Here is a 27,100-nt window from a genome sequence, read left to right as displayed (position 1 = left end):
TAACTAACTCTGGATCATTGATTGAATAATTCCTTTCGTTTCTTCTCAACTTTCTTTAGACATAAGCAGTTACTTTTCCTGGTCTTTCTTCTCCCTTGGTGCATGCATACTTAGCTTATCTTAGCTCTCACGCATGCCGAAATTTTCGTGCAACTCATATGATCTTGAATATTGCTTTTGACTTAACTTCCCGTTCATTAGCCACGGTAGGTGCCACTTTCTTATGGAGTGCATACAATGTTTTTGTAAGACTGTTGTTATGAGACCATTTCCTCTTTAGGTCACTGAGCATAGGTTGAAGCCTTCTTCCTTGTTTTCCTCAGTTAGTCTTTCATAGTAGTACTTAGGGAGGACCCTCTGACTCTTGTAAAGCTGTGAGCTTATAACATTGTATACTCGACAAAATTTTTGATGTCCTTCCTCGACAATAATTATCCGTAGTTGCTTACCTCCACGCCCTTGTGCTTGTAGGGTTGCTTTTGAACTTGATATTTTGACTGTCTTCCCAGTGGCATTCTCTTTTCGTAACACTCATACGGTACCTTTAACTACCCCAACTCCTATCTGAATATTTCTCAAGGTCATGATGTCATATCTGCGAGACTTTCCCATGTTGGGGTTCATTCTGTTTATCTTGCACGATCTATTGATTTGTCTGTATCCTCTTGTCTAGCCATAACTAGGCTCTTTCTAAATCAACTACTAACTACTCATTTGCCCATTCTTATATCTATATTCCGGGTAATCTTTCTTGGATTATTTCCTTTGTCTTAACTTACCTCGCACTGGCTCCTTATTTATCAATAACATCCCTGGAAGGAAACCTTACTTCATTTCCTTGACATCGTGCTTGCATAATATTCTGGAATCATAGCATATATGTAGGATCTGGATAAGTGTGATTTCCTTCCTTTTTCATTTTTATCTTATTCTTCCTTTACCATTCCATAGTTACTAGAACCACTTAATTCTGACTTAATTCCACATCACTCCATATTCTCCCCTTTAGGGGAGTACTAAGTGTTGGAGCTACGACAACCTACCTATAGATGTTTTACCTCTTCATCTTTGGCGTCCTTTCACATCATCGATGACCCTTACTCGCCTTTGGTAATCCTTCTGTACCAAGGATAACAAAACTCCTTACTCGCGATGGTGACACTTAGTGTAGCTGGCACATACAGTTCCTTAAACTTTGCTCACATTGCTTGCTTTAGGAAAGCGTCTTCCTGAATGACCATTCTCTGAATTTCTCATGATGCCGACTATTATCAAATCATTCAGTCCCTAATTCATGTTTAGTTTGCCTTGTTACCAGCCCATACTAATTTGTATTACTTTGGGGTCTAACCTTTCCTTTTGGTAATTATGTTAGAGTCACGAACTTGTTTCCCGAAATGAGGATATGACTTTATGGCCGATACTCTTTTGTTGTCTCAAGACCTTTCACCTCTCGTCTTTTCCTTCACTTGACTATAGACTCCGTAATACTGCCATTTTTTTTGATCTACTGTTGTCATCCATGTATCACATCTTACTCATAATGCTTTATTAACTCTCTTCTTATTTCCGTGCTAACATTTCTGTCTATCACTTTATTTTGAACATTTCAACAAGACATTCTTTTGCTTTTAGCTCCCCTTGTTCCATCCAGTAGCTCTTCGGGTTGCCTAACATTCTTTCTCTACTAGGGACGGGAGCCACACTAAAATAATATTTATCCAGTTCAGGCTTCCACTGCCTATCTTTGTAGTACTCATATCTAGCTATACTATTTTAAAGTGCACCATCTGGGTGTCTCACAAAGAGATCTATTGGCACATTTGCAATATCCTTTGGGAATATCAACTAACGCAAATAATCCATTCACCATTTTGGGTTACTCTAACCCCAGCTGGATCCTGATATCCGTCCTTCTCTTATACTACTTCTGTTAGCCCCCATAGGGCATAAATAAGGTGGGTGTGGCCAATTGTACATACCTCTGCTATTGTTGAGGGTAACTCAAAATGCTTGCATTATCAAGAAACTTACACGTCTTAGTACACACACGATCTACTGAATACCTTAGATTTACTCATCACAAGCATCATGAAAAATCGAGTTCCTCTGACTCAACTCTTCCATATCCACATTCAATCTCTTACCAACCGTCGTTCTGGATGTAAGTATCATCTTATTATGAATAGAAGTTAGGAGCTTGAATTCTTATAAGTGAGCTCTATCACACGATCTAGAGTAAGAAGAAAGAGTGACAGTCCTAAATGTCTTGTAGCCTCCTGCATACAAGTGTGGTGCACAACACATCCATAAACAAGACTCTACTAGACACAACTTGTAGACTAACTAGGATAGAACTGCTCTGATACCACTTTTGTCACAACCCAAACCTTTGGGCCGCAACGGGCACCCGGTACCTTACTCAACTGAGTACCAACATCACATATCTTTCTTATCGTACTTTCATTGAAAAATGGGCCAAACGGGCCGTCATGGGCTAATCAGAATAAACATAGGGGAATACTCAATATAAGACGACCCAACCTGATATAAAAACTTATACATGTGACATATGGGCCTATAAGGCCAACATGATCATTAGTAAACTCAAAACATAGGCCGGCCAGGCCATACAAGTATCCATATACATGACATCTGTCTACAAGCCTCTAAGAGTACATAAGTATCAGAAAGATCAAGACTGAGCCCCGCCATATCAATCAATACATGTCCTAATTATACTGACCAAATAAGCAACTCCGGAGCAAATGGAGCGCACCAACATCTTCCATTGAGCTGATAGCTTACTTAGAGGACTCTTGACCTGTCTATGGGGACCTGCGGGCATGAAACACAGCGTCCCCAACAAAGGAGGTCAGTACGAATAATGTACCGAGTATGTATGGCACATAAATAAGTATATAAAAGACATGGAATAAACATGGAGTAAATAACTTAACCTATAAGTCTGGACAACTCCGTAAATCATGAAATACTTATAGTGTCATGCATATACATATGAATGTCATGCCGTGCATATGTACATATGTTCATATCATCATCAAGACTCTGAGGGCATCCCATCATAACATCTCGTCCACTGTGGGCAAAATCATCAACGTATACCAGCTGATCAGGTGGTGGTGCGTATATAACGCCGTAACCTTCTCCCATATCCAATATACATATACATATACATATATACGCGTATATAACACCGTCTGGTCATGGGTCAAAGTACATGTATAAATGAATGCAATGCATGAGAAGTACGTCAATAAAATATCTCAGAACGTCATAAGACCATTATACCTCTGATTAATATCATGAAACAAACTTTATCAACTTACGTATTTTCTGAGACCCATGAACAGACGATAGAATAATAAGACATATGGTAATTCAAGAAGATAGGCATCTCTAATACTTCTATGAATAGAGTCGTTTATGAAAGTTGTGCATTTTCTTGTTACTTTCGTGTCGTATAGATCATGCAAAAAAGAAAGAAGGGATAGCCTTAACATACTTGGACCGATTCTCTTGACAATTCTTCTAACACACTTCTTTTGTGATAAAATACGTAATGGCGGATCGAAGTAGGAGAAAATCCGTATGATATTCTTGAGAAAGATTGCACCGTACTCCCTCAGAATCGCAAATCACACGTTGCTATAGTATTAAGTAGTCTTTGTATGAAAGATTGAAGCCATTCACGTTGCTAATGCAAATTCATCTTTGATGAAGCCATATACGTTACATAATAGTTGTAAGAATCCAATTTTGTGAATTAGAAAGACTTTTAAATTTTGGTGGTGTGGGCTCCACTTTGTAGACTTGGTGTCACTAAACTTGACAAATTTGTGCCACCTTGAAAGGTGACTTAAGAGTCAAAAATTTGGAATTTGTGGTCTGCCACGCTGGGGCCCCTTTGGCCTTATCCAAAATGTTAATTTCTTAGTTAATTTTTCCATCAAAATTATTAATTAACCTAATTATCCACCTAATTAAGAATTACCTCTTAAAATACTAGTCACTTTTAATACACTTTATACACCTTACTATCATGGTCATGTGGTACCTTGTATGACACTAGTCCATAAATATTGGGTATTATAGCTCGGACGTTTATCCCAAGTCGACAAACTTCGACGAAACTCATTTTATTCGATTCACGTACCCTTTCACCTTCACGAATTTACTTATCACTTACTTGAAAATAGCATAATATTTATAATCTCCAAATAATCTTGTCCTTGAACTGATGTCAATTATCTTACGACAAATTCAACATACGATACTATAAGGTGTAACTTCATCGTAATATAATACTGCGGAGCGTAACATCAGCGTAATACTGCGGGGCGTAACATTTTCTTTCTCCCCTCACCCAGAAAACTAAAACTGAACAGATATATCACTTGAAATTTCACTCTCCATATCGTTGCTTTCTTCACTAAGATTGTTAATAGCAAATAAAATTCTCAACAATCATTACTCGATAAAATATATTGCAAGGGGTCCTTCTAATTATATTCATTAATAAAGTGCATCACAGCTAAGTTAAAGTTGTTTCAGGATTATGTAAAGTGAGCTAAACTAAAAGTAATTTTCTCAAACTTGTCGGATTGTTGAGACCTAGAAATTCTAGCTAATAAAATTTACTTTTACTATTTATAGTTGTTGGTCTCATCAACCAAACACAATGATCGAGAAGAATAAATAGAAAATTATGGATATCTTTTGGCCCCTCCACCTATAATGCTTAATCTCTGTTTCGATATCTCGATCTCTTTAATGGGTGAACATTTTTGAAAATGTTTACCCGTAAAACGATAGCAGTTGAATTTGTACGTAATTTATAGACAAGTGAATTGATTTGATCAAAAAAGGATAAATAAATTAAATAAGAATGTAAGGCTTTGCGTTGAAATTGAGATAAGAGAGCAGAAATCCTGGTTCCGAGAGCAGAGCTTCCGGAAGCAATAGTAACGATATTAAAAAGCAAGAAGATAAAATATTATTTTAAGTGTATATATGAGCTTGTCAGAAAATTCTCCTTCTACAATGACTGTTGAGCTCACTATTTATAGTTGTTCCTAGGGAACAATGTCCTAGGGTCAAGCCCCTCTTAAATGACAATTATGGGGGCAATTGAAGAATGTGTAACGGTAAGCAATGAATGTCATATTCTCTATAACGGACTACATACTTAATGTTATAGAATATTCTCTATTAAATGCTAACGGGTGACAGGCATTTATTTTTGTCTCTATGGACGTCATTCCTTTTGGGAACAAACAGGATTGTTGCCTTCGAACCTTATTGCCCTTGGCCTTCGGCTCCACGTGTCGATTTATTATGTGAGCATTTAATATAAACATATTTTACCCTATACAGATAGTCCGCCTGCTTTCCAATGGCACATCCTTGTGTCATCGGAAAGTTGGTGAAGATACCTTTCTTGGCGGGAAATTCTCTGACCCACTCTAAAAAGTTTCTGACGGTTGATTAGACACACGTCTCTTCGCATTTAATTCCCTAAACACACATCATCCCATGATTCTGCAACACTTTTGCCGGTTCTTGAGGTAATTATGGCCACGATCATAGCCGCTTATTCCTTTACTTATACGCATCAATTTTTTCCTTTTACACTTAATAATTTTTTTTAAACTCTCTCAAACTCTCTTTACTCAACTCACACTTGTTTTTAACTTCCTTTAATCTTCTTCAGAGAAAAAAAACCTTACTTCCTTCTAATAACAATGGCCTCCTCTTCTAGAAATTCCAGTGCTTCAAAGAACAAAGTGAATACAGATGATGCTGCTCCTCCTATGGTGAGTACCATTTTTCCCAGAAGGCTTACTACAACTAAAGAATTTGAAGAGAAGCACCCTTCTGCTAACTCCCGCACATGGGCTGTTGGGGTATATCCTTTTTTCATTCATCCTCCTAGCATCGCTGTTGTGAAGGAACAGTGTGGTTTTCAAGATTTGAACATCGTCGCTCCTGACCTATCAGAGCGGGTAACCTTCTCCAAGAAGGGTTTTACGTATGTTTATACGTACCTCTTCACTTTGCTCCCGTTCTCATTGATCTGGGGGCTTGACTCCGTTATCTTGGAGTTTTGCTTCTCTTAACAAGTCTTCTTGGCACAGGTGAGCCCTTCTGTGTGGCAGTTGATTGCTTGTCTTCGACTTCTATGCTAGGAGACGGGAGAAGAGCTATTCCTGGATCGACTGGTGAACCTTTATTCCCTCAAGATTTTTTGTGGGGGAATGATAAATTTCAGGAAACATGGTCACCATGCTTTCCTAACCAGCATGGACGATGACAACGACCGTGGATGGATGGAGTGGTTTATTGCAGTTGCCAACAGGGACATCATCCTAGCCACGACTCCATCCTTTCCTGAACATGGAATCGTACTCGTAAGTTCATCGTCTGTCTTTCCTTCTAGTTAAATATTATCCCATGCTATTACTGATCCTTCTTCTTTCACTATTTCAACAACTCGATGGATACCACCAAGGGTTGAAGGCTTGGACCAGTGGGTCCAGAAGATTTTGGACGTCACTAGCTTGAGACCCGCAAGTGGAAAGTACTAGCCCTTAAATATGGGCGGAAGGACAAAAATCATGGTAGGTTGAACTTATCTTGTTTTTTCTTTTCGTATAGGAAAATTGGCTAAATTTTCTTTCTTGTTGAATTCAGGTCTTCCTCAGGGCTCTGTTACCATCCCCGAGGAGGACATTTTGGTTGATCCTGCTGATGCGGCGTGGTTGGTGATACTGTGGTGCTTGTCATCGGGACTTTTTTAGTTGAGCATCGCCTTTTTTGTTGTTTGTCATCGGGTTTGATTCCAGTGCAAGTGCTTTTTCTCGGAGTCCCCAGAAGGAGAACAAGCAACAAGAAAGGCAACGTTCCTTCACGACCAAGGGCAAAAATAAAATGGCAAAGAGCGTCGTGCCCGAGCCAGCCGCAGATATTGTGGTGATAAGTGCCGCGTCCGAGCCAGCCATAGATACTATGGTGATCGATGATCATGGAGGAGCCAGTGATGAGAGGGCTTCTCTACATAGAAGAAAGACGACCTTCATCAGCTCAACAGAATGCTCAATCTATTGATCTAGTTACACAACCGAGGACAACGTCCCGCTGCTATAGTGGGAATATGGTGTAGTTGAAGATGCTAACTCTTGCTTCAGAGTCCCAGTTGCCGTTCCCGATACCGTGAGGCTGGGTACCGGGTCATTTCCATATTCGGTTGATGAGGAATAAACAACTAGCACTGCTTTTGCTGCAGCTGCTTCTCAACCTACAACGACATCAGCTTCATGTCCATCTTCACCAACTTTGCCTTCGCCACCATCAACTGCGATATAATCTCCACCAGCCGCGGTGATCCGACAGGAGGATATCCCTCTTCCCCAGTCCCGAGTTCTCGGGAATTTAGGGTATAATTATTCTGCCTCCTCCGAAGATCCTAGAGGAGGAGGAGTGTTTCCCTCTCGGTTTGTACCGGATGCCATCTATTGTCCCGGCCAGTGGAACTTGCTAATTATCCGAAGCCTCTGGCTTCAGAGAAGGATAGGAATAAAATACAATCTCTCTCGGGAGATTATGGTAAACAATTCCATGCACAACGCAACAACGGTACGATATTTGTTCCTTCTATATTTATTATGGTAGGATTTAATTTGTACTTCTGTTTTGTAGGCTAACTTCCTTGCTTCTGAGGGCCTTTAGAGGTTGATCCTTGACAAGGAGAAAATCACCTCCGAGCGAGATCAATTGTTGGCCGAGCGGGATCAAATTGTTGCCCGCCTCCCAGAACTGGAAGCACAAGCTGCTGAGACCGTTAAGTTGGAGGCTCGGTTGCAGCAAAGTGAGCAAGAGGTAGTGACCCTTAGCCAAGAGGCCGCCCTGTTAAGGGTACAATTTGAAGAAGCTAAGGCAAAGTGGGTTGAGGTCCAAAATGTTGTTCTTGCTGCTGCCGATTGCGAGGCTGTCTCTACTGAAAGACTGAATAATTTGGAGGTAGACTTGAACTCCAAAGATGAAGAAGTTGATGTTGCGATGAGAAGTATGACCAGTTGGAAGAGAGGCATAAGAGAGTCATAGAGCATAATAAAGTTTTTAACTCCTCTGTCCGTGACCTTGATGTCGGCATCCAGGCCGCTAGATCTGAGCGGGATAACCTTTCGACCGAGGTTGACCGCCTTAAGGAAGAACTTCAGCACCGAGCGACTTCCCTCATTGTTGAAAAAACATATTCTATGTATAGGATAAGGAGAAAACCTTGGAAGAGGCCAAAGCGGGCGTCATTGAGTTTGATGCCGAAATCGCCAAGGCCTGTGAGTTGGAGTCGACTGCCCGAAGGGGTCTCCCGGTCCAACCTGATGCTACTAACTCTTCTGGTTCTGGTTTCGAGTTCTTGGAAACTGAAAAAGAACCTGAAGGGGATGATGGTGAAGTCCAAGATCTTGATTCGGCGGTGGATCCTCCTACTTCTCCTGGGAATGCAGATTCTTTTCTTCCTCATATTCCGGGGATGCAGTAGCATAGCTTTTTGCTTTCTTTTCACTTTGTTTTATTTTCCATACTTTTGTACTTGTGCTGCTTGGCACTTTTGTTGTCTATAGAAGTATTTTTTTCGTTTAAGTATTGTGCAAGTTTTTCTCTTTGCATAGTTTTCGTTTAAGTATTGTGTAAATTTTACCTATTGCGTCGAGTTATGCAAGGCTTCGGGTGTATTTTTCTCCGATAGCATTTGGATTCTGGGCATAAGTTCTTCCGAAATCAACTCTTTACCGTGAGGGTTTCATAAGAGAGGGCCCTCTTAGGTTTGCGGTGCTTTTGAAGAGGACGTCTCCTGTTCATTATGCAGCTAGCATTTGAAGTACTTGGTTAACTTTCAAATGATAAAATTAACTCATCGATAGGACAAGAAACAAGATAAAAATAAAAGGAATTTACTTTATTCATTCCATTTTCAAAAGTACATAAGCATTTGTTGTGCTAAAAAATTGCCATTACTTGTGGCTAACTTGTACAACTTGTTTTGGCTGCGCAGTCCCCGGTCCCGATGATAAAACTTTATTTCTGGATTTCGTAGTCCCAGTCGATATGGAAATCAATGTCGTACTCTCATATCAACCCCCCCCCCCCCCGGTTTTTGAATGGGAATAATGCGAATTTGAACACTGGAAGTCTTGCTCCTTTGAAAATTCCACTTGTGAATGGTTGGATAATCTTTAGTTCAATAACAAGCTTCATTTCCCCTTAGGAACTTTGCTATTGAGCCAAAGATTATCTGACAATCCCCTAGTGTCTTGTACTCGTGAATGGTGTTTGTTTTGAAAGAAGTAGGCCTAACCTAACTATGACTAAGGTAAGGAGCTATTCATAGGGTCGATTCCTGGTTCACCACTCATTCCCGAGCGGGTAATCTTTGGCCCGATAGCAAATTTTACTTCCCGGTAGAAACTTTGCTGCCGAGAAAAAGACTATCTAATCGCTCTTTAATGGCTCGTTGTCTGCATGTCTTGTCATTTAAGGGTCTTATTTCTGCTGACGAAGATTCCTTCGTAGTATGCTTTTCTTTGCTGCCTCGTTAAAAACCTTTTGAGGTGTGCCACATTCTAGTTGCTCATCAACTTTACTCCGTCTTGATTTTCCAATTCATATGACCCTTTCCCTGTGACAGCTGAAACCCGATAGGGGCCTTCCCACGTCGGACCTAGCTTTCCTGCGTTGAGCTCCCGGGAATTCTGAGTTACTTTTCTTAAAACCAAGTCTCCTACTTTGAAATAACGGAGGTTGGCTCTTCGATTGTAATATATTTCCATTCATTGTTTTTGGGCTGCCATCCTTATATGCGCCAAGTCCCTGCGTTCATCGAGCAGCTCCAATTTGACCAATAATGCTTCATTGTTTGTTTCTTCGTCCGCCCGAAAATATATCAAGGTAGGTTCCCCTACCTCCACCGAGATCAAGGCTTCTGCTCCATATACAAAAGAGAAAGTAGTCTTCCCCGTGCTTGATTTGGCCATTGTTCGATACACCCATAGTACTCCCGGTAGCTCTTCGGGCCATTTGCCTTTGGTTGCTTCTAATCTCTTTTTGAGATTTTGGAGAATCACCTTGTTTGTTGATTCTGCTTGACCGTTTGTGCTTGGGTGATAGGGTGATGATGTGATCCTTTTGATTTTCATGTCTTCAAGGAATTTTGTGACCTTTGCGCCTATAAATTATGGCCCATTGTCGCAGGCCATCTCTTTTGGTATCCCGAATCTGCAAATTATATGCTCCCACAAGAAATCTAGCACTTCGCGCTCACCGATTTCCTATTTCAACCTAATTAGAAAAATAGTCAGTTAAAATTGAAAGAAATCTTAGCTTACCGGGGACTGGCGGAGCGGACCGACTATATCCATTCCCCATTCATGAATGGCCAAGGCAGCAAAACCGAGTGCAGTAGCTCTACCAATTGATGTACCAACAATGCGTGTCTTTGATACTTATCGCATTTCTAAACATAAGTCTTAGCATCTTGTTCCATCCGGGACCAGTAGTATTCCTGCTCTAATTAGCTTTAACACTAAGGAATCCACGCCCGAGTGATTTCAGCAGATCCCTTCGTGTACTTTTATCATGACATAGTTAGCTTCGGAAGCTCCCAAATATCGGGCCAACGGGCCTTGGAAAGATCTTCTATACAATTGACCTCCCTTGAAGCTGTATCGAGCTGCTTTAGTGCGCAGCACCCAAGATGACTTGGCATCTTTAGGCAGTTTTCCATGCTCGAGATAGTCAATGATCTCATTTCTCCAGTCCCAGAACAAATTGGTCGCGTTTACTTCGTAGTAGCCGTCTGCGTCCAATGCTGAATGCATAAGCTTCCCGATAAAATCGGAGTCCTATCCCTTCATTTTCGTGGACAATGCCAGATTGGCTAGTGCATCTACCTCAGCATTTTCTTCTCTCGAGATGTGGGTAATTGACCATTCCCTGAACCGTGCAAGCAGAGCATGGACTTTCACTGCATATTTTTGCATGCGTTCCACTTTGGCTTCGAAGATCCCGTAGAACTGATTTACTACTACATGGGAGTCGCATTTGATTTCTATGACCTCAGAGTCCAGTCCTCAGGCCAACTCAAGTCCTGCAACCAAAGCTTTATACTCTGCTTCATTGTTAGTAAGAGGAACAGTTTTTATGGTCTGCCTTAGGGTTTCCCCCGAAGGCATGATTAGCACTACGTCGAGCCCGAACCCTTTCCCGTTGGAAGCTCCGTCCGTGAACAATGTCCGAACTCCTGATGTTGACTATGACACCATCACTGCTTCTTTGGCAGCTAAAGGTAATAGTCTCGGACTGAAATCGGCCATAAAGTCGGCCAAAACTTGTGACTTAGTCGCAGTCCTAGGTTTATACTCTATGTCAAATTCACTCATTTCGACTGCCCAATATTGTTTTCTAACTTTGAACCTCTTTTACACTTCATAGCTGGTTAGGGATGTCTTCGATGGCTTTCAATTTATCCGAATTAACTTCGATCCCTCTTTGCGACACCAGGAATCCCAAGAACTTACCAATACTGACTCCGAATGCACACTTCTCGGGGTTATGCTTCTAATTTGTGCTTCCTTAGGATGTCAAAGGTTTCTTGCAAGTGTTTAAGATGATCACCTGTGATCAAAGACTTAACCAGCATATCATTTATGTAAACATCCATGGTTTGACCTATTTGATTTTCAAACATTTTGTTTACGAGCCGCTGGTAAGTGGCTCTGGCATTTTTTAGCCCGATTATCACATTATAGCAATATGTGCCGAAGTTCATTGTGAATGATGTTTTTTCCACATCCTCTAGGTTCATCTTGATTTGATTGTCGGAGTAAGCATTGAGGAAACTCATTAACTCGTGCCCGTCCATCGCATCAATCATGTGATCAATGTTCGGCAATAGGAACGAGTCTTTTGGGCACGCCTTATTTAAATCCTTATAGTCTACGCTCATGCGAAACAAATTATTCTTCTTTGGAACTACTACTATATTTGCTAGCCAGTCAGGATACTTTACCTCTCGGATTGAACCAATATTAAGCAAACGAGTTACCTCTTCTTTGACGAATTTTGTTTCTGACCTCGGTAATACAACATTTTTTCTGCCTAATCAGAGGGATGTTAGGATCCAGGTTTAGTTTGTGCACGGCCACTTCTGGCGGGATACCTGCCATATCCGCATGCGACCACGCAAAACACTCACTTTTAAATTTAATTAATTCGATAAATCCATATTTGAGCTCGGGTTTTAGTCCTGTCCCCAAGTGGAACTTTCTCTCCAAGAACTTTTCGGATAACGTGCTCAAGTTCTTTCGCTGTGGACTTTGTTGAGCCCGTTTCTTCTGGTACCTGGAAATATCTTTGTACTTGATAGCATTCTGACTCCTCCCCCTTAGTTTACTTCGCTCGACTCGAGAGCAGGCATCAGTTCCTGTAATTGCAATGATGCATGCTCCTTCCCTTTACTACTGGAAACTGAGATTGTGTTCATCTCCCTTGCTGCCGATGGTCACCTCTTATTTGTTTAATTCCCTCAGAGTTGGTAATTTCAGTAATTGATGTTATGTTGACGGCACAGCCTTCATCTTGTGCAACCACGGTCTCCCCAGGATAATATTGTAGCCCATATCGCCATCTACTACTTCAAAAAGGGTTGTATTCATTACCCCCTCGACATTCGTGGGCAGCAGAATCTCTCCTCGGGTTGTCACGCTTGCCAAATTGAACCCGACGATGAGTTTTGTGGCCGGAATGATACTTGCGATCAGCTTGGCTTGCTCCAGCACTCTCCACTAGATAATACTGGCCGAACTTCCTAGGTCTACCAAAACACGTTTAATTTTAAAGTATAACACATTAAGAGAGATTACCAAGGCATCGTTGTGCGGTAGCAGTAGTCCATCTGCATCTTCCTCCGTGAAAGTAATGTCGTCCTCAGTGACTTTCTGGAGTGTCTTATTGTGGGTTACCGATACTTTCATCTTATTTTCCACCGAGAGTGTCACATCATTAATCTTGTAACCCCTCTAAAATCAAGTTGATTGTCAAATGAGGAGTGTCTTCTCCTGCTTTCGAGGGTTCCGAGTTATCACGATTGCGGTCATAGTTGTTTTTCGCCCGATCGCTTAAGAATTCTTTGAGATGGTTGTTTTTCAATAACGTCGCCACTTCCTCACACAAATGCTGGCAGTCCCCTATCCGGTGGTCATTGGTCCCATTCTAACAATCCGACCAGTCGTTTTGAGCTCTAGCGCGTCGTTCGGCGGTTTGAGGCCACGAGTAGCTTCACTTCAGTTATTATGACTTGTATGTATGGTCGGAATCGAAATTCGGGATGTACGGATTGGATTTGGAAAGAAAATTCTCATTTCAAAAGCTTGAAGTTGAAGAATTGACTACGATTGGATTTTTGAGTAAACGACCTCTAAATCGGGATTAGAAGGTTCCAGTAGGTTTGTATGATGATTTTGGACTTGGGTGTATGTCCGGATCGGGTTTTGGTTGACCCGGGAGCGTTACGGCGCCTATTGTGGAAGTTAGTATTTTTGGGTGAATTTCACAAATTTGGGATGAAGTGCATTTCAATGTTAACGATGCCCGTTTGAGATTCGAGTCTGGGAATAGCTCCGTATGGTGATTCTGGTATTGGAAGCGCGATCGAAAGTGGATTTGGAGGTCTGTAGGTCATTTTGGAGTCATTTAGCCGAATTTAGAAATTTGAAGGTGTTTGAGAAGTTTGACCAGAAGTGGAATTTTTGATATAGGGGTCGAATTCCGATTTCGGAAGTTGGATTAGGTCTGTAATGTCAAATATGACTTGTGTGCAAAATTTGAGATCAATCGAACGTGATTTGATAGGTTTCGGCATCGAATATAGAAGTTTGAAATTCTAAAGTTCATTAAGCTTGAATTGGAGTGCGGTTCATGGTTTTAGCGTTGTTTGATGTGATTTGAGGCCTCGAGCAGGTCCGTGTTATGTTATGGGACTGGTTGGTGTGATTGGATGGGGTCCCGGGGGCCTCGGCTGTGTTTTGGGGTGGTTTCGGATCATTTCGGGCTGTCTTGCTATAGCTGATGCTGGTGTCTGGTGTTGTTCTTCGCGTTTGCGAAGAAGGATTTGGCTTCAGGCATTTTGTTCTTCGCGTTCGCGAAACTGAACTCGCGTTTGTGATGAAGAAAATGTCTGTTACGCAGGTCTGACTTCGGAAGCTCATATCTCACAATCTATAAAGAATTTGGAGATGATCCAAAAACAAAAGTTGTAGCTCCTTGTGTGTAGTTATCAGAAACGTAAACCATTTATCAGTTGGATTTGTGCAGGAAAAGTTATGGCTGGTACACTAAAGGCTGTCCGAGAAGATGAAGAAGGAATTTGTGTTGCACAGGGCTGACTTTGGCAGCTTATATCTCAAAATCTACAAGGAATTGGGAAATACCCAAAACATGAAAGTTGTAGATCTTGGTCTCTAGTTTTCAAAACATTAAATCATTTTTCACATCGAGTTTTGTACAAAATGTTAAGTCCATTACACTAGAGGCTGTCTGAGAAGAGTTTGGAAATGACTTTTGAGAATTTTGTTCATCGCGAACGCAATGGGGGTCTCGCGAACGCGAAGAAGGATCATCTGGGCAGTGTATAAGTTTTAAAAAATGGGTTTGGCTCATTTCATCTCATTTCCTCCATGGAAGACGATCTAGGAGCGATTTTGAAGATCCATCTTCATCATCTATGTCAAGGTAAGTGATTCCCACATATTTCAAGTTAAATACTTGGATTATATATATATTTTTACATGGAAATTCATGGAAAATTAGTGAAAACTTGGGGTTTTGGTAGAAAACCTAGAAATTAGTGTTTTTGAATTTTGACCACGAATTTGGGCATGAAATTGAGAGTAAATTCTATATTTGAGTTCGTGAGATTATGGGTAAAGTTTATCTTCGAAAAATTTCGGAATCCGGGCACGTGGGACCAAAGGCGATTTTGTCAACTTTTCAATGCTTAGTTGGGAATTTATATAAATTGAATTGTTATAAGTATTAGGGTATATTTTCATTGGTTTGCCCATTAATTGGCTAGTTTGGGAGCGTCAACATCGATTTGAGTCATCGGAAGTGCGTGGAACGCCGGTTATGTAACTTCGGAGCGAGGTGAGTCTCCTTTCTAACCTTGTAAGAGGGAATTAACCCCATAGGTAATTAAATATGTGCTCCTATTTTTGGGGGCTACGTACGTACGAGATGACGAGAGTCCGTGCGTAGCTACTATTATGCCTATGTCCGGGTAGTTTTTAGGCTACATCATGCCTCATTAATATTGTTGGTTATTTATGCTTATTGCTTGCTTTGAGAAGAAATAAGATTGAGGTTGCGTAACAATTGTGTTGAAAGGAATTTAAATTGAGGGATTTAAGATTTTAAGCATTTCCATTAAACCTAGTATTTTCGAAAAGAATTGAGGAACCTTATAATAACTTAAGGAATCTATGAGAAACCGTGTCGCATGTATGTTTCGCGAGCGGGGAAAATTACCCTAAAAGCTTCACGTCGAATTGTCTCTATTTTTAAAAAGGATCAAGAAAAGGATTTTGATTTATTAATAAATTTATATTTGACCGCGTCGCATGTATGATTCGCGAGCGGGGAAATTCCTTAAATCTATATTTGACCGCGTCGCACGTATGATTCGCGAGCCGGGTATTTACTTCTACTACTCTCATGGGATCGGGCCAATCGCCTCGATAGGTTAATAGATGCATCTATGGTTTGCGTCGTTCGACCCTTGGCAATGCACAGTATATATATATATATATATATATATATATATATATATATATATATATATATATATATATATATATATATATATATGTNGTAGAGGAAAACCTATAGTCAAACTGAGAATCGCAGCCGAAGTTTGCTAAAGAGTCTGCCACTTTGTTGTTTTCTCTAAATGTATAGACGATTTTGAAATGGCCAGCCGAGAATTTGGATGAAATGAAGCTCCACCATGAGTCTAGGTATGGGTAATTTTAGGGGCTTCTTTATTTTCATTGAAGCAATCAACAATGATTTTGGAGTCAATTGCGAGTTTACGAGCTTGATGAATGTAGAGCGCATCCAGAAGAATAGAATCAGTAAACGTCCAAGATGATCTGATGTCAAGAAGCTGAGAACAGTCTTTCAGCCAGTCCGTAATTTGTTGAATAATAGCAGCCGGTTGAGATATTGGGTTTTCTAATTTACTGCTATTGCCTTCCTTCCAGAGTTCCCAAACTGAAAAAATAGTAAGCATAGACGTGACGTAGCCAACTTGGGATTTCCTGCGAGTATCTGTTAAACCGCCGGGACTGAATGGAATCCGTTTGGAAGGATCTTATATTGAAAAGGCGATCAAAATGGTTCCAAACCTCCATAGCAAGCTCACTCTTGATGAAGAGGTGATCAATACTTATTATCATGCTCCGAACAGCACAAGCATTTGCTTGCTAATCTTATACCTTTCGTCTGAATTTATTCCCTTANGGGGATTTTACCCTGTTTTGAATTATGATAATTTCTTTAAGGAAATCCACCATATCTATATATGTGCTCCAGTTACGGAGGGAACTTGCTAGCTGAAAACATGAGTAAAAGAGTTCCCAAACTGAAAAAATAGTAAGCATAGACGTGACGTAGCCAACTTGGGATTTCCTGCGAGTTCTGTTAAACCGCCGGGACTGAATGGAATCCGTTTGGAAGGATCTTATATTGAAAAGAAAGATATAGTTTATATACAGAAGAAACCTAGTTTTGAGTTCTATTAAGGACCCGAAGAAGACAGGAGAACTGGGCATTCACAAGACTGCTTAAATAAAGGAGGGGATGTTAGTATGTGTTTTATATATGCTTATTTCATATATTTGCCCTGTTTCATACTTATTCACTTCTTTATTGTGATGATATTATTGGACCATTAGTAAGTGTCGAAGTCGACCTCTCCTCACAACTTCTTCGAGGTTAGGCGGGATACTTACTAAGTACACGTTGTTTTTGTACTCATGCTACACTTGCTATGAATTTTTTTTGCACTTTCAGTGTATTATATTTACTTTCTGTCCAAGTTTGTATTCCGGACAACTGTTGTACTTTATTAGATTTTCTAGTAATTGCTCATGCACTTGTGACACCGGGTTCTGGAATAATTTTGGGATTATTCAGTAATTTTGCAAAGACATCATTATTTATTTAGTGAAGTTTATTATTCATTGTTTAATGTTTAGCGAAAATGATTTTGAAAATATTAAAACAAGAATTTACTAGTTAAATGGTGTTGGCTTGCCTGACAGTGATGTCCAGCGCCATCACGACCCTTAGTGGATTTTGGGTCGTGACAACATGGTATCAGAGCACTAGGTCCACGTGGGTCTTACGAGTCATGAGAAAGTCTAGTAGAGTCTTGTGGATCGGTACGTAGACGTCTGTACTTATCTTCGAGAGGCTACAGGACTGTTAGGAGCACTTCCCTTCTTGATTCCTCATCGTGCGGTTTGATTCCATTGAGGCTTATGCCTTTGTTTCTTTCCTACTCAATCTTATGCGACGTGAAACACTATTATAAATCGTGAATTTGAGGAATTGTAATGGTACTATAGATGTGGTGCGGGATATTTCCCCCTGCATAGTTGATTGGACTATTGTCGTCGGCGTATGGAAGGATATTCCGTCATTTATCTGAGTAGCTGTACTCCTGAGAGCTTTGAGGCTATGCACAGGTTACTATGATTCCCATGGGTTGTTACCGCACAGTATTGATGTAATGGTAGGATGTTTGTCTATGTGTCGGAGCAGTGGTTGACTTGGAAGGAGGTTTACTCAATGCATGATTCAAAGATTCAGTGTTTTATTTCCGGCGGAGGAAAGACAACCGGACCATGAATGATCAGGTTTGGGTTGACGGAGTAACGATCTATTGGTTCAAGTTCTACAGAGAAATATTTTGATTTAAGGCAGCGGCTGGGTAGCAAAGGATGGGGATGGACATGTGGGAAGTGTCTTGTGGTGATTAAACTCCTGGAAGGCCAAGTGTGGGAGATAAGAGTTGAGTAGTTGCTTAAAGGTGTGAGTTTGACCAAAGTGGGAGAGTGGAAAAGTAGCACATGGGTTCTGTGGTAGGATGACTACACGCCTTGGGAGGAGTTTAGAGTGCATTAGGATTCACGTTGGTCAGTGACTGGGTCTACAGGCTTGAATTGAAATATTGGCTGTCATACGGCGGGAAATTGGGTGCAATAGAAAGGAGTTGCTTGATATGAAGAAGGGTACAACATGACTTTGGATGGGTTACTGATTGTAGTAAGTTTAACCAATGCAGCGACGTTGGAAGATGTCAGCATGTAATTTTCCCAGGCGGATTATCTGCTATGAGCAGGTCAGCGGCCGCATGGTTGACGAAGCTTCTACGAAGAATTCTACTAGCTATTCGATGAGAGGTAGAATATGTAAACGCGGCTAGTGATTCAGAGTGTTCATGGAATGGTTAACAAGAAGGTTTCGAGGAATTTGGCGGATTGGTTGTGCAAGATCATTTTAACAATGAAGAAAGAATCTTGGTGAGTTCCAGAGTTGCGTAATAGTGGTTTCAAGCTAAGTGGGAGAGTCCCATCGCCTACGATTGGGTTGCATGGTTATCTACTTGTGAGGTTCGGGTTATCGGCATATTAGTGAGTTATTTCAGCTAAGGAAAAAGAACATAAGTTGTAATTTGAGCAAAAGAATTGATAAAAGTGTGCTATAGTTGGCCTTGTTGACTCATGTTCAGGCTTTGGGAAGTGATTCAGTCGGGTGCTTCATTAAAATGGGTGTTCATGTGCTAGCGGAGCCTTGAAGTTGATTATATTCGGGACCAAGCCAGAGTGAGTGACTCTCAACAACGGTCCTAGTGAAATGAAAGGCCAAAAATGGGGTGCCTAAGGATTCAAGCCCGCAGTATGGTTAAGAATCGAGCTTTTGTAGCAGATTATGATAAGAGGCTCGGAATGTTCTATGATGTTTTCGACTTACAGTGTAGCATTGGAGGAAAAAGAGAAAAGGACTTCGGATTCGTAGATGAATTATCAGAATGGGTGTATCAAATGAAGATGCGAATGTGCGTGCAAGGAGGGTATGAAATAGTTCATGGGTTTGGAGACAATGTGGTCTCATGGAATGGGGTCACTCAAGGTGAGTGCGGATTTAGGTTGTTGATGTAAGGAATGGAGCTATTATTATCTCTAAGGCAAGTTAAGGATGAACTAGAAGAAGTTAGATTGGTTAGCCATGGTTGAATTGGCATAGTGGTGGCGGTACGTACGAGGCTCGACGGCCGCCATAATTGATTTTATTTGGAAGTATTCAAGTATTAAGGCTTGTTATGTGTAGGTAGATCACGGAAGGGTTGTGGTGGTTTAGACCACTACTTAAGGATTTGAATGTTCTACGGTTATGAGAAGTTACTCACGTGTTTCTATGGTTCTCTTGGAATGAGTTAAGTAAAAATTTCTAGGTGATGAAATGTTTACCATATTAGTGGTTCAGGAATTATGATGAAATTCTTGTACTATCGTATATTGGCTTGTTAGGTACAGTGAGCGGTATAAAATTTGAAGGTGAGGATCAAGGTTGCGGTTCGGTGTTTGATGAGGATGTCACGAGCTTAGACAAGCATGAAGGGGATTTGGATGTTTGGAGTAAGCTGGTATTGTCTTCAGCGTCATCTAAGATCAGTGCCTCATGCAAGAGGCTTCGTGTATTGATTTGCAGATCCTTGATTTGCTCCATAGCGTTAGTGTGGCCGGTGGTATAGGTGTGCAGACTTGTCACCCGGTGCGGAATGTCGTGGAAGCGTGTTCCACGGGAAGATTACATAAAGGTGACATGAAGTCACTTGATTGATTGAAGATTTAAACCAAGTGTGAAGATTGTGGTAGTATCACTAATTTGAGAATTTATGCCTGGAGCGCACTCGGTTTATTGGGTTGTGGACTGTGGAGGTTGCTCCGTGTACGAGGGTTGTTCTTGTGAGTCATGGAAAAAAGGGTTATTATGGACCCTTGAAAGGCAATTAGCCTAGTACGGTGCGGTAAGAATTGGCTCCAGGTCGGTGGGTGGATTTAAATATGAATATGGGCTCTATATCAGGCCAGATGTGTTCATTTCAGCATAGCACTCCTTATAGAGGAGTATTCGGACATTGGATGTTATCTCGTCGTAGACTATTTCATGTAATACTATATTGTGCCGTATGAGTTGTGAGACGGCTTGATTATTTTCCTAGGTGTTGAGGTTCCGCGTAGCGATGGTGTTATGTAAGCAGGATGGCTCTCAAGATTCATATCATATATCGCACCTTAGTTGTGCTTGAGTTTTGTAGCGCATGGCGCTATCTGTCTCCCTAGGGATGGTATTATGCACTTGGCGTGCTTGTGGCCGATATTCGGATATTTCGCAAGTATGAGCATTTTTGCTCGGTAAGTAATTCCTTATAGATTATGTTGTATGGATCAGGTTGCACGCCGCAACAGTGTGATGTTGAGTACAGTCCCTTATATTATATTTTTGTGTGTTTTGCTTCCCATTTTCTGAGGAAAGTTCATATTAGTTGCGTGAGTTAAGTAGCCCCCTCCAGGGTTCATTTTTCTTATGTATCGTTCAAGTTTGTAGCTTATTGGCACGTTGTGGCATCACATAAGACTTTTGGTAATGTGTGGGGTGGCTTATTGCCTGAGTAGTTCGTACTGGGTGAGACGAGATTATTGGATCTAGGGTCAGTGCAATTGGATTGTGTGAAGTGTATCAAAGAGCAAATACCACTATTTGGTTCAGAATGAGGTAATGGTTCTTGTCAGGAGTATAGACTCAACGATTTGTCGACTCGGCAATTGGTTGTGAATTTCTACACACCTGTTCAGTCGTGCGGTATTGTAAGAGTTAGAACATCACTCATATATGTCATGGGGTGCGTTGTGAGCATCAGATTCGGGGAATTTCGGCTATTATGATCAGATAGTGCAATTATGGGCCTGTGAATGATGTGGTGCATGGTGTGAATTCAGCAAAGGTATGCATTCATGTTCTGGTACATCATATGGTGATTGATACAATGTTCGTATGTTCGAAGTAGGCCTGGTAAAGAATTTCGAATATTGGAACTAGGCTCTAAGGTTTATTTGCCCAAATAAAAGAGAATACCTTCAGATTTGATCGAGCTAATATGCTCAACTGAGTTGTGGTAGCACGGGTAGGTGCAAAGAGGCATTAAACAGTAATTTCAGACGACTCCAGCGCAATTCTCAGCATGTTCGAGGACGAACATATGTTTAAGTGGGAGAGAATGTAATGACCCGACCGGTCATTTTGAGCTCTAGCACGTCGTTCGGCGGTTTGAGGTCACGAGTAGCATCACTTCAGGTATTATGACTTGTATGTATGGTCAGAATCGAAATTCGGGAAGTTCGGATTGGATTTGAAAAGAAAATTCTCATTTCAAAAGCTTGAAGTTGGAAGAATTGACTAAGATTGGATTTTTGAGTAAACGACCTCGAAATCGGGATTTGAAGGTTTCAGCAGGTTCGTATGATGATTTTTGTCTTGGGCGTATGTCCGAATCGGGTTTTGGATGACCCGGGAGCGTTTCGGCGGCTATTATGGAAGTTAGCATTTTTGGGTGAATTTCATAAATTTGGGATGAAATGCATTTCAGTGTTAACGATGTCCATTTGGGATTTCGAGTCTGGGAATAGCTCCATGTGGTGATTCTGGTATTGGGAGCGTGATGGGAAGTGGATTTAGAGGTCCGTAGGTCATTTTGGAGTCATTTAGCTGAAGTTAGAAATTTGAAGGTTTTTAAGAAGTTTGACCACAAGTGGACTTTTTGATATCGGGGTCGGATTCCGATTCCGAAAGTTGGAGTAGGTCCTTAATGTCGAATATGATTTGTGTGCAAAATTTGAGGTCAATCGGACGTGATTTGATAGGTTTCGGTATCGAATGTAGAAGTTTTAAATTCTAAAGTTCATTAAGCTTGAATTGGAGTGCGATTCATGATTTTAGCGTTGTTTGATGTGATTTGAGGCCTCGAGAAGGTCCGTGTTATGTTATGGGACTGGTTGGTGTGATTGGATGGGGTCCCAGGGGCCTCGGTTGTGTTTTGGGGTGGTTTCGGATCATTTTGGGCTGATTTGCTATAGCTAATGCTGATGCTGGTGTTGTTCTTCGCGTTCGCGAGGATCCTCTCGCGTTCTCGAAAAAGGATTTGGCTTCAGGAATTTTGTTCTTTGCGTTCGCGAAGCTGAACTCGCGTTCGCGATGAAGAAAATCTCTGTTATGCAGATCTGACTTTGGAGGCTCATATCTCACAATCTATAAGGAATTTGGAGATGATCCAAAAACGAAAGTTGTAGCTCTTTGTGTATGTTTTCAGAAAGGTAAACCATTTATCATTTGGATTTGTGTACGAAAAGTTATGGCCGGCACCCTACAGGCTGTCCGGGAAGATGAAAAAGGCATTTGTGTTGCACAGGGCTGACTTTGGCTGCTTATATCTCAGAATCTATAAGGAATTGGGAAATGACCAAAGCAGGAAAGTTGTATCTTGGTCTCTAGTTTTCAAAATATTAAACCACTTGTCATTTGGAGTTTTGTACAAAAAGTTAAAGCCATTATACTAGAGGCTGTCTGAGAAGAGTTTGGAAATAAATTTTGAGAATTTTGTTCATCGCGAACGCGATGGGGGTCTCGCGAATGCGAAGAAGGATCGTCTGGGTAGTGTATAAGTTTGAAAAAATGGGTTTAGTGATTTCATCTCATTTCCTCCATGGGAGACAACATAGGAGCGACTTTGGAGCTCCATCTTCATCATCTCTGTCAAGGTAAGTGATTCCCACATATTGCAAGTTAAATACTTGGATTTTATATATATATATATATATATATATATATATATATATATATATATATTGAGAGTAAATTATATATTTGAGTTCGTGAGGTTATGGGTAAAGTTTATCTTCGAAAAATTTCGGAATCCGGGCACGTGGGCCCGAAGACGATTTTGTCAACTTTTCAATGCAGAGTTGGAAATTTGTACAAATTGAATTGTTATAAGTATTAGGGTATATTTTCATTGGTTTGCCCATTAATTGGCTAGTTTGGGAGCGTCAACATCGATTTGAGTCATCAGAAGGGCGTGGAATGCCGGTTATGTAACTTTGGAGCGAGGTGAGTCTCCTTCTAACCTTGTAAGAGGGAATTAACCCCATAGGTGAAGTAATTAAATATGTGCTCCTATTTGTGGGGGCTATGTACGCACGAGGTGACGAGAGTCCGTGCTTAGCTACTATTATGCCTATGTCCGGGTAGTTTTTAGGCTACATCATGCCTTATTGATATTGTTGTTGATTTATGCTTATTGCTTGCTTTGAGAAGAAATAAGATTGAGGTTGCATAACAATTGTTTTGAAAGGAATTTAGATTGAGGAATTAGGATTTTAAGTGTTTCCATTAAACCTAGTATTTTCGAAAAGAATTGAGGAACCTTATAATAACTTAAGGAATCTATGTGAAACCGTGTCGCATGCATATTTCGCGAGCGGGGAAAATTACCCTAAAAGCTTCACGTCGAATTGTCTATATTTTTAAAAGGATCAAGAAAAGGATTTTGATTTATTAATAAATTTATATTTGACCGCGTCGCATGTATGATTCGTGAGAGGGAAAATTCCTTAAATATATTTGACCGTGTCGCACGTATGATTCGCGAGCGGGGTATTTACTTCTCCTACTCTCATCGGAGCAGGGCGATCGCCTCGGCAGGTTAATAGATTCATCTATGATTCGTGTCGTTCGACCCTCGGCAGTGCACAATTTACTTTTATGTTGGATTGGGCCGTACGCCTCGGCATTTCATATATATATATATATATATATATATATATATATATATATATATATATATANATATATATATATATATATACTTACTTGCTATTCTCATGGAATCGTGCGTGACATTCTAGAACCCAGTGAACCTGGGGAATTTTTCCCTGTTTTGAATTATGACAACTTCTTTAAGGAAATTCACCATATCTATATATGTGCTCTAGTTACGGAGGGAACTTGCTAGCTGAAAACTTGAGTAAAATAAAGAAGGAGGGGGATGTTAGTATGTGTTTTATATATGCTTATTTCATATAATTGCCCTGTTTCATACTTATTCACTTCTTTATTGTAATGATATTATTGGACCATTAGTAAGCGTTGAAGTCGACCTCTCGTCACCACTTCTTCGAGGTTAGGCGGGATATGTCACGCCCCAAATCTGTGGAGGCGTGACTGGCACCCGGTGCCGTAGTGGCCCGAGCGAACCACTCTGTAACTCATTTGTTCCTTTTGTAACTATCATGAGCCACATGGCCACAACTCGTAATATACAATTGTAAGTGGGCAAATGTTATATTAATGAACTATCGTTCTTGAAACATGAATATATATAGGCCGTCAAGGCCTCTGACATACTGTACATAATAAACCTGTGTCTACAAAGCCTCTGAGATTATTTGACATAAAATGGGACAGGGTACCGGCCTACCCATAAGTCTGTAGCAAAACTCTGACACGATGACTCATAGACTCGCCTGCTCTCCAAATGAGGTGGAGTCTTACCGATCCTTCGCTGAATGTTAATCTCGTCTATTATGAGGGCTCGTCAAACTGATTATCTATACCTGTAAGTCTGGATAGCTCTGTAAATCATGAAATATTTATAATGTCATGCATATGCGAATAAATGTCGTGTAATGCATAGGTCTGTACGTACATAATATCATCAAGCCTCTGAGGGCATCCCATCATATCATTTCAGCCACTGTGGGCAATATCATCATCGTATACCAGTTGATCAGGTGGTGATGCGTATATAACGCCGTAACCCTTTTCCGTATCTCATATACATATATATACATATACACACGTATATAACGCCGTCTGAGTCATGGGTAAATGCATATGTAAATGAATGCAATGCATGAAAAATACGTTAATAAAATCTCTCGGAATGTCATAAGACCATTATACCTCTGATTTTGCCAACTTACGTATTTTTGAGACTAGACCAAAGCTCTGGGGGCTTTTCAACCTGCTCCCGGTTGGTAAGTCCATCTAAAAATACTGCTAAGTTCCCTTGAGGCAAACTTTTTACTAATGATGAGCTGAGATGGATCAGCTGTCTATTCCACTTGATCCCCTCCTTTGACACTTCCCAGGTCTCAACACTACCATACTGGACTATCTTTAACCATGATCCTATTACTGGTATACTCTTCAATCTTTGTAGCAGATATCAATTGAAGGAACAGAACGGCATAGAAATGAATCAACTCAAATTTCTATCCTTATGGTTAAAAAAACAATGCTCTTTGTTTCAATCACTTTTCAGCCTAAAGAATTGCATGAATACTTCAGGAGCATGGACTTCTAAGGGAAAAATCAACAAGAAGTCAGCTTTCATGTATCAATTAATGAAGAAAGAAAAATAAAGACTACCTATCAAGCCACATAGGAAGAAAAATGAGAAAGAGGGCTAGTGCAAAAGCATTCCATCAAAGACGCTCGACACAAGTGAGTTTCCCAGCATAGAAAAAGATTATGTACACGTGTAGGTTAAGTAGACGCCCTCGGGAAAGGTTTAATTCATGAGTATTAGTGAGATGACATCTTACTGTGACAAAAATTGGAAGAAAGGAAGAAGACGCATAATAATGGCTTGCCTGAGCCTGCTATGATTTCTTTTCCTAATAGGCATATGGATTGAAGTTACATTGGCCGGAGAAAGATGAATCGAAATCATAGATTTCAGGGCTGTCTTATGAATTCTAGGTTCAAGATCAAAAGGAAAACTCTTTTATATATAAGAGCTAATCTAATTGTCTTCTCACTTTACCATACCATACTTTTTATTAAAGTTGACACTTACATGACACCAAAAGTAACCTGAAAACGGCAACCTTGAAGGTCATTTAATGGTCAGTGAATTCAAAGGAATAAGATAGTTTGGACCTCCTAGTTCATTTTCTGAAGAAAAACTTGTAATCTAAAAGCACATATAGATTTTCTTATATCAAATGTTGCCACAGTTCCTAGGAGCTAATACTACCAAAAGAGTGACCATTCTGTACACAAATGCACAACATTTTTTCTCCAAAATATATTTTAAAACATGTTGGAAACGGCTTTTGGTCATTAGGTAATTTGTACTGTATGTTGGATAAAGTTAGTTTGTGTGACTCACATTTCTTAGACATTGCCACATAATAATATGACTTTAAGAGTCATTTGTTTGGTTTGTGGCATGCTGCCACGTTTTTTTTGCTATCTAATCTGATCCCATAATTGTAATTAATTAATTAGGTATATCTCGCTATCCGGTTATTAACCAATTACCTGCATAATTAAGAATTTTCTTAAATTACTTAAAATACTACTCAGTTTTAGCACACTTTATATCTCATACTATAATATACTTTACTATCATGGTCATGTGGTACCATATAAAATTAATACATAAACTATTATTTCATTAAAATATCCATGTAAAAAAATGCACATATTTTCTCAACTTCTAATTTCCTAATATTTTGCTTTTGCATTTACAGTGATAACAACAGCTTGTTCATCAGTGTAATCGTCCAAATCCAGAGTATCAGCTGATGTGATGATTTCAACATTTGCATCCTTCGTGGGAGAAATTGAAAGATTTACCTTTTTTATCACACGCCATACTTTGATATCGTATGACATGGTATATGTTCCATGCAAACTTCCAATGGGAAAATGCTGACCGTTGAAGTAAGGAGGTTAAACCTGAGAGGTTCCTTCTTGAAAGAGAGCACCAGCAACAGTGTTAAATCCTATTGATCTTTTTCTCACTGGCGGTAAAGCACAGATTGTGAGCCTGCTCTGATACCAATTGAAAGTACAAGAGAAGGGGGAGGGGTGAATTGTTGCCTAATTAAAA

The sequence above is a fragment of the Nicotiana attenuata genome, chromosome 5, assembly GCF_001879085.1.
Source record: "Nicotiana attenuata strain UT chromosome 5, NIATTr2, whole genome shotgun sequence".
Classification (NCBI taxonomy): Eukaryota; Viridiplantae; Streptophyta; class Magnoliopsida; order Solanales; family Solanaceae; genus Nicotiana; species Nicotiana attenuata.
Note: the sequence above shows the minus strand (reverse complement) of the source record.